Raw genomic sequence first — 10,303 nt, forward strand, 5'->3', positions numbered from 1 at the left:
AACAGCTCACCCTTATGTTGCAAAACAGCAATCCAGATATTGCCGTGAATTAAAGAATAACTTGGCAGATAAAGTTATTCTTCTACAAGGAGACTTTTCTCAAAATTATTCCATGATATCACAAAATTCAACACAGGGATCATTTTTTAATCCACCTCCTCAAGCAACATTACACACTTTCCTTGCCTACGTGAAATCAGGTGAAGAACTAATCAAACACAGCATGTGTGTTTTTTCTGATTGTACTAATCATAATACGGCAGCCGTGTTTGCATTTTTGAAGGTGATAATTCCATATTTAAAAGGAGAAATAGGACCCTACCCAAATTTGTTGATAGGTCAAATAGGACCTACAAAATAGGACCCTACAAAATAGGTACCACTTTAAAAAATATTTTTAAAGCGGTCCTATTTCTACAATAAAATGGGCCTATTTCTACCAAATAATTTCAAGTCTCATAAGAGCCTCGGAAAACATTTTCCAAAAATTGACCAACCAAGTCTAAGCAAGAGATGGCGGCTTGATGGAAAAAGGCACTCTGTATATACTTTGCCTTTTTCAAACCGCTATGACATCTGATATCATTTTACCGTCTTGTTAATCACGCGTAATTTAGCCGAATTCAAGTTTTAATTTTTTTAACATATTAACCGTAGCCATAACTATGAAGTTCATTTGTTAAACGTTTGTTAACGTTTTTGAACCAGGCTTTGGTATTAAAATATTATACAAATATTCGTTTCTTGCTTTAAAATATATTTCATAGTTAATAAAAACGTAATCAAAAACAGCGTACAAATTATTTCATCGAAATTGTTTGATTGAATTGATCTCCAAAGCACTGGGCATTGCCTTGGCATCGGTAGAGGGAAGACGCGTTGAAGGACAGGGGAGATCTGGCTAGGGGAGAAAAAACTGCAGAGTGAGCACGTTTCTTTACTTATTCTTTAAAATTTATCAGTTCTGAAAGGAAATTCAAATTTTTAACAAATGAACTTTAAAGTTATGGCTACGGTTAATATGTTTAAAAAAATTAAAACTTGAATTCGGCTAAATTACGCGTGATTAACAAGACGGTAAAATGATATCAGATGTCATAGCGGTTTGAAAAAAGGCAAAGTATATACAGAGTGCCTGTTTCCATCAAGCCGCCATCTCTTGCTTAGACTTGGTTGGTCAATTTTTGGAAAATGTTTTCCGAGGCTCTTATGAGACTTGAAATTATTTGGTAGAAATAGGCCCATTTTATTGTAGAAATAGGACCGCTTTAAAATATTTTTTTAAGTGGTCCTATTTTGTAGGGTCCTATTTTGTAGGTCCTATTTGACGGGCCTATATTGTAGGGTCCTATTTTGTCCGGGCCTATTTCACCGGCTACCGAATGTTGTACACTTTACTGATGGTGCAGCCAGTCAGTATAAAAATTTCAAAAATTTCACCAATTTATTATTTCACAAAGAAGACTTTGGTGGGGAAGGAGAGTGGCATTTCTTTGCCACCAGTCATGGAAAAGGGCCGTGTGATGGTATCGGAGGAACTATCAAGAGATTAGCAAGAAAAGCAAGCCTTCAAAATGAAATTACTATTCTTATGACACCCATTACTTTGTTTTCCTGGTGTAACGATAACATTAACAACATCAAATCATTTTTTTTCTTCTGATGAAATTTCCAAAAATGACGATTTGCTTAAAAGCAGGTTTAAGTTATCTAAAACGCTTCCCGAAACACAAAAATTCCATTTCTTTATCCCATTTGAATTATATTCTGTCACAGCGAGAACTTTTTCATCAAGCACAGAGTTAAAAAATTGTGTTATACGCCGACAAGAACTAAATTCTTCCTTTAATGAAATCAATTTTGATGAATTAAAAGTAGATGCGACGATTGCTTGTGTTTATTTGGGAAAATGGTATATAGGACAAATATTGAGTAGAGATGCAGAACTATTTGAAGTTGATGTACAGTTCTTCAAACCGCCAGGAGAAGAAGTAACTGTAAAAGGGTTCCAAATATCCTTTTAAGATAAAAATGATGTTTCGCTTGTTCCTTCGTCCCAGGTATTAAAAATTGTTGACACTTTTAAAAAGACAAGCAGGCGTGCAAAAAATTTAATGTGAATGAAGACGAGTTAAATGTTATTGAGCTTAAATTTGTCTCTAAGATGCAGAATGGTGATGAATGAATGTGTGGAAATAATGTCTGAGAATTAGTGTTAATACAGATACAATTAATACTTTCTAAAACTGTGTACATCGTTTTTAATTTATCTTAGGTACAGTTTAGAGTTTAGAGTTTAGCGCAAAGTAACATTTCAATGTACTTCGTTATGAGCTCCCTAGAGCACGCTTGAACCTATACCGCCAAGGGCATAAAAGGGGGGAGTAACGAAGGGAATAAGATAGAACAAATAATAATTTGTAAAAAATAAAATGTAATTGCTATAGGGGGATAGGAGAAACAAAGGAAAAACTGGAAGTGTCCAACATGGGTCTTGTCTCCCCTAGCTTTAATTACCAATATTTTTGAAACATGACCTATTTAGGTAATATTAACATAAAATAGGCAAAAGTTCAGTGTTTTACATCTTTTTTTCGTTATCTATTTAAGATAAGATAAAAATAGAATACAAGAAAAAATAGTTATACATGCGGCAACTAGGGGCGCGTGGTTTTTCTACTTCAAAATCATTCCAATTTAGGTAGCCTTTGTCTCTAAATGCGCGAAATCTCACAAAGAATGGCGCATACCCGCGCCCCTAGTTGCCGCATGTATAACTATTTTTCTGACAGGAAAAAATCAGAAAATGACACATAGCCTGCCCCGGAAAAATTAATTACCAAAAAGAGATTTAAGTTTAAGCATAACAAGTAGCCGGAATGAGTAGATAACGTATTTTTACACATAAAAAGTCTAGTTAGCCTTTGATAGTATTATATTTGGTATATTTTAAAAAATAATAAAGAAGACACGTAGTGCCATAAGGAAGCACGTTGACAAAACTCGCGTTCGGATACTTGTGCACTGATATGCCGGCTAGCGGCTACAAGTCATAAAATTTAAAAAAAAATGGTTTAGATACCTTTATCTATTATTAGGAAACAAAATTATTTTCATTGACTTAAATGGATTTTTTAACCCTTTTTTCTCAATCGCGCTAAGCGCACTCCGTCATTTGAATCCATGCTAAAATGGTCCGAAAACGCGAAGTGTTCGGATACTTTTGGCACCTACTGTACATCAAAGGATGACTATGAAAACACTACCGGAAGTCCTTCACGTACCTGGCCTCGGAGTAAATCTCTTCTCCATTGGAGCCGCAACTGCCAGCGGATTAACAGCAGAATTTAAGGACGACAAAGTATTTGTTCATTTCACATTCATTAATAAAACATCTACTGATCTCAATTTTATCGAACATTATCAAGGTTCTATTCACCAGAGATGGTGAATTAGTTCTCACTGGCGAACGAAAGGGAACACCTTATACCAACTTAATCTCAAGTTCGAGATCCAGAAGACTCAAATTGAACTTGCTCCCATATCCTTTGATGTATCATTCAATGCCGATCTTCGATCCTCCATCACCATCTGGCATCAACGCTTAGGCCACATTGGATATCACACACTGAAGAAAATGATCCAACAAGACTTGGTGATTGGTCTGAATGTCTCCGGTAATCTTGACATTCCAACGACACTTTGCTCAGGATGTTAATTCGGGAAATTCACCAGTTCCCCAATGAAAATCGGGGAAAATAGAGCAAATAGAATCGGCGAGCTCATTCACTCGGACGTCTGGGGTCCAATCGCAACACCTAGCCTTGGGGGAGCACGCTACTATCTAACTTTTAAGGACGACTTTAGTGGATACTTGACTGTATACTTTATGAAAATGAAGTTCCAAAGTCCTCTGCCTTTCTTCGCCTCTATGCAGCGATGCTACTAAATGAAACTGGTAACTACATCCTCACTCTTCGATCTGACAATGATAGAGCTGAATACATCAACAATGAAAACAAAGCCTGGTTCGAGAAATGTGGAATCCGTCATGAGACAAGTGCCCCATAAAACAACAGAAAAAACAAAATGTAAAATTAGCACAACGAAACGAAAGAAAAAAAGAATTAACGAACAAAACGGTGTAGTCGAACGGACCAATCGAACACAACTAGATTCCGTTCGCTGTATGATCATCTCAAGCGGCTTTCCACCAACTCTATGGGCTGAGGCTGTCTCCTACACCACATATGTTCGCAACAGAGTTCTCTCTCGGACATCCAACATTACTCCCTTTGAACACTGGAACGGAAGGAAACCGAACGTATCAGACATACGTATTTTTGGAGCAAGGGCCTTCGTACGAATCCCTGACACAGCAAAACTGGATGCTAGAAGCCAAGAAGGCATATTCGTCGGGCGGAGCAACACTCAAAACGCATCAAGAATCTTCATCTCTGACACAAGAAAGATTATAGTCAGCAAAGACGTTAACATTGATGAGGAAATCCTCTATCGCGACATGAAGAATCTACCACCCTTAACGGATGAACTGAGAATCACTGACACCGAAGATGAAGAAATGGATGTAGACAAAGCTGAACCACTCACTCATCCAAATGATCCTCAACCCGACGAAGCTTCAACTCCGTTTACCGATGCGAATATCAACGAAGATATGCCTCTCCATGACAATCCAATTATCAACTAGGCGGAAACTCTCCCTGAAGACCTGATTCACGAGGACGAGACTCCTTCCACTACTACAACTTATCAGAGAGATGAAGACTCTCCTCCACAGCGAGTGCACCAGTCAACTCGTGCACCGAAGTATAGTGAGAGATTCCTCGAAGGGCGACAATCTTTGGCCAAACAAGCAACTCTATCCAGCATATCAGCCGAAATCCAAGAAGTCAACACTCCTTCTCCTCCACTGGAACACTGGAGTTATCTGGAAGCCATCTCCTGTGCTGACTCCAAATTCTGGATACCCGCCATCTTTGAAGAATATGACTCGCTCATACAAAACGGCACCTGGACACTCTGTCCACTTCCACCAAACCGGCAGGCAATCCAAGGCAAATGGGTGATGAAATTCAAGCCTGGATTCAAATCAACACCCGCAAGATACAAAGCCCGTTTTGTCATTAAAGGATACTGGCAAGTATTCGGACTGGATTACACCGAAACCAACGCACCCGTAGCCAAAAATTACTCTCTCCGTCTTATCTTGGCCATAGCTGCTGCAAAAAACCTCGAGATGATCCAGCTCGACGTGAAAACAGCCTTCTTATATGGAACGCTGGACGAAGAGATATACATGAAACAGCCCGAAGGTTTCGTCATCCCCGGAAAAGAAGAAGTCTACCGCCTTGTTAAAAGCATCTACGGCCTAAAACAAGCCTCCAGAGTATGGAACATCAAGTTCAATGAATTCATCATCAAGTTTGGCCTAATAAGAAGTCAAGCGGACCCCTGCATCTACTACCGTCACCTCCGTCCGGGGGAGGCTGATGAAGAGCTAACCATCTTTATCCTATATGTCGATGACGGACTCATCCTGAGTAACATCAAGTCAATTCTCACAGACATGGTGAAATTCCTTGGCAAAGAATTCGAAGTCCGATCTCTTCCCGCAGTTTGCTTCATAGGTGTCGACATCAATCGCAACTGACATCTAGGAACCATTCATCTCTCACAACCGGAATACGTCCAAAAAATTCTAGAGCGATTCAACATGAGCAACTGCAATCCTCTTGCGGTCCCAGCCGATCCATGTGTCAAGCTATCACCATAAATGAGCCCACAAAACGAGGAAAGAAGCAAGAGATGACCCCTTCATGGAATGCATCGGGTCAGTAATGCACCTCACACATCTAACGCGGCCCGACATTGCATATGCAGTTGGACAAGTATCCAGATATTCGCAGAATCCAGGCAAGGAGCATTGGAAGGCTTTGAAACGCATTCTAGCCTATCTCAAGAAAACAATCAACTTTGGTCTTCTCTTTGGCGGTGGGAGCAGCGAAATATGTGGTTATTGTAATTCGGACTACGCTGGAGATCTAGAGAGCAGACGACCCACGTCAGAAGCCGTCTTCACTCTGCACAATGGTGCAGTGTCATGGTTCAGTCGTCTCCAGACATGCGTAGCCCTCTCCACAAAAGAGGCGGAGTTCATTTCAGCAGCGGAATATACAAAAGAAGGGATTTGGCTAAAGCGCCTCCATCTGGAACTGGGAGCTACTGAATCAGCAACACCTCTACGATGTGATAATCAAGGCGCAATTGCACTGATTCACGACCCCGTATTTCATCAGCGCACGAAGCACATGGATGTGCGCTTCTTCTTCATACGGGACGCTCAACAAGAGGGACGAATCAGCGTCTCATACATTGAGACTGAATCTCAATGGCTCTCAAGGACAGTCACACTGTACTTCATTAAGCTTAGCAACATATCTTTCTTTAGCATCGTTTGGCAAAGTTGAAGAATAATCAGATAAGTCAAATAATTCAATAACTGAATCATGTAAAACATCTTCTGCATCCTCAGAAGACATTTACATTCCTAATTATACCAAGAAATTTAAGTTTTATAAGAAAATTACACATTTTTTTAAGTTACCATTTGCTGTTGACTGTTTGTTATTGTTTCAAATGTTGATAGCCCTTCACTGTAACGACGATTTCAAGTACTAGTTGTAGCGAATTCTTGAAAATTTGGCACCTGAAATGTTGGCAATATCCTGACGTACAACGTGCCACAATAATTTTGCTCCTGGTAGCAAAATTAATGGGAGAAATCAGTCCTCAAAGTCGTTAGCCTATGTTAAATCCACCTAAACAAGGCTAAGTAAGACTACAAATGGCGGCTTGCAGGGTTGCCTGACTACATGAATACTGCTTTTCGCAACGTGAAAATGGTCTATACAATTTCGAATAAGTAATTTTATTTTTTTTCGGCAAAAAATCTCATTTTTATTGCTGTTTAGTACAAATATTTTCTATTTTTAATGGCCTAAATTCCATTTTTATTCGATATTCCAGAGCCATAGACCCCTGGTTGCTCCACTATGGCTATTTTCCCAATGGCTATTCCCCGCAAAAGGGTACCCTTTTCCGGGGAACACTAGACGTTTTCCACCAGACGAGAGCGCCTCTTGCGGGTGTGTTGGTGTTTACTCCACGCACAAGCTCATTTATAGCCAGGTGGTGCTCGCACCAGGCGGAAAATTACTCTTACGCTCCGCTAGGGCTCGGCCCCACGCCAATCGGGTAGCTTTTTTGGCGGTCAGGTAGGTAATTTTGACTTTCGGTGCGGATCTAACAGATCGCAGATCGTCCATTTTCTTACCCGTGGGTAAACAGATCCAAACCGGTTCCTAACAAAAAAGGGACCCAGATCCTAGAACCAGTTCCTGGACCCCTACCTTTATAATTTTGGTTTCATTTTTTCAAGAATTTCGTTTGCTGCCAGAAATTCGTCTGCTACAAGGGGATGAACAACAAACCATTCACAAACAATAGCTAAATAAAAATAAACCAGATAAAACTAGAGCTAGAAAAAAAATTGGGAAATGAAAAAATGAATAGGGTACCCACTGGTAGGAAGAAAAGGGGGAAAATCTTAATGATATTTATGAAAACTTATTTTTTAACATGAAGAAGTTGGTTTCTCCATAAGACGCTGCAGCCACAGCAGACCAACTTCGACACAAATGAGATTTTCGCATTTGTGGAGAACGTGCAACGTAGGATGTTTTACTGCTCTATTACTATGGTCATTTTATTTTTATCTCCATTAAGAAACACGTTTTTGACGTCACCGACTCTTTTTCAGGGTGAACCTCGAGAAATTTTCCCATATTTCCTTTTTTTTCTATTTCCGTGATTTCCGTAAATTTCTATAATTTATAGTTTTTCTTAAAAGACTAACGCTCGGGCCCGCGCCAATCGGGGAACTTTTTAGTCGATTCGGTGTGGGGATTATATTTATCGGTGCGGTGATTTCGGTGCTTGGTGCCTTCCCCGATTATTAATGAATAGTGATCTAAATTGGCAGTTGTCCTGCGGCCAACAAGAACAAAATGTGACCCTAGTCACGTGATTCTCGTTAGCCTATCAGAACGCAAGGTCACTGGTAAGACTAACCCCCTATGTCTGAAGCGGTGCTGTCGGTGCAGCACCGATTATAGCACCATTCCGGACCGGAAAAAAATCCCCGCACCGAACTTCCCCAATTCTTTTTTATCGGTGAAGGTTAGTGGTGTCCCCGATTAGAATATGATCGGGAACACCGATCACATTTTACATCATCTTCTTCATCATCGATACTATTACCCACCGGATAAACCAAGAAAAAATTTAATCAAATTAAAGAAAATGATTTCATTTTATTTTATTTGTAATGTCATGCCACATTTATTGTTAAAAAAACGGGGTAGGCGGGCGGAATAAGGTATAATTGGGGTTTGTAGTCGGGGCAATCAGGTCAAAATACTCGATCGATTAAGTTTTACCATAACTCGATAAGTTGCAATCGGGGTTGCATCTTTGATTACGTACCCCGATTGAGCTCCGAAATCCCCGCCCCGTTGCCCCGAAATGTGAACCCCGATTGGCTTGTAGTTGATCCCTAGTTGTTATATCTTAGTTGTTTAAGGATATTGATGACCATATGAGACACCAGATTTAGTCCATTCCTCCTCAAAAGACAGAAAACGTCCAATTTTAGAGTTTTCATAGCGCCATTTTTAAGTCTTTACGTCGTCTGCTATATGTGTTGTTTAGGGACAAAAAAAAAAACAAAAAAAAAAAAAAAAAAAAAAAAAAAAAAAAAAAAAAGTAAAAAAAAAAAAAAAAAAAAAAAAAAAAAAAACGAGTAATTTCACCTTTAATAAACCTTTGTTTGTTTAAAGTAACTAAATAATCATCCAAAACACTTTATCGGACGTTTTAAGGACACTTATTTTTATTTCCGTAATTTCCTTTAATTTCCGTGATTTCCCTAAATTTCCGTGATTTTTCTAAATTGTCTTAATTTCTACCCCTTTTTCCGCGTTTTCTCAAGGGTGAACCTCGAGAAAAAGAGTCGGCGACCCCTCGGCTTTTGAAAAACAACATATTCCAAAACTGATGTCAGCAGAAAGCACTGTGTTTTAGTTACTAAGGTGAAATTCAATCTCAAATAACTACTTTTCTGATTGAGAAGTAGTAGTTAAGACAACTTATTTTTTATGAAAAAGGTGCGAAGTTTTGCATGCAGCATTGGTAAAGTTATAATGCTGTTAATATTTAGCCAGCAGCATTGATAGCATACTTACTTTTTTTTATTTTTATTTATTTATTTATTTATTTATTTTATTATTTTTATTTTATTTTTTTTTTTTTTTTTTTTTTGAGCTACAACTATTTCAAGAATGCGAATGTATTAAAATTGAACGGTTCTGACTTCGGAATTTTCTGACTTCATTCCATTTCTATTTCCTGGTAACAAAAAAGAACTTTAAGCTTAAAAATTAATTATTTTAAGTTTTAATCGTTTAGAAAAGTGTGGTAAACATCACGCGAAAAATAAGTTAGTCTTCAACCTAGAGGTTCTCAACTCATCAAGTAGGCTACCTTCGATAATGCTTATAGAAGCATTGCTGTCGTTATTCTTCGTCCAGCAGTGTTACAATGCGTTATAAGTTTAGCCTAACTTCAAATTAATTGGTAGACTATTGTCTTCTATAGACTACTATATAAATGAATATTCAAATTCAATCCGAAATTTCAACCATCTCAACTAACTTCATTTGCTGTTAGAGTTTTCAATAACTTATCTCCATTTAAGCTTAAATTTAAATCCACCTGTAAAGTAAAAGGCGTTATGTCTATGAATTTTACGACTATTTTCACAGCAACCGACAGTTATAAATCCTGCAAAATATGGGCTTACATCGAATGCAGTAAATGATATGCTAATATAGCCTATGAATGTACCGTAACCGATGGAACTTCATAAGATAGCAATCTTTTTTGAACGATTAAAAACAATACAGCATTTATGCGCGGCTCAAACGTTTCAAATACAAGACACACATAGGCCCTATCTCTAACTGGTGGCATAGTTTTAACATGGCCGCATAAACCTTTCTTAAAATTGGCAACGAGTGCTATTTGTGCTTACATCAATAGTCTAATGCTTTGACCCATGTCAAACAAAAGTAATAAATCAAAAATAAATTCGTCAGCTAACACAGTGATGCCTCCTGAGAATTTTGCTACTGTCGGGTTGCTGAATGATATTCTATCGCCA

Source organism: Daphnia magna, linkage group LG9, assembly GCF_020631705.1.
Source record: "Daphnia magna isolate NIES linkage group LG9, ASM2063170v1.1, whole genome shotgun sequence".
Lineage (NCBI taxonomy): Eukaryota > Metazoa > Arthropoda > Branchiopoda > Diplostraca > Daphniidae > Daphnia > Daphnia magna.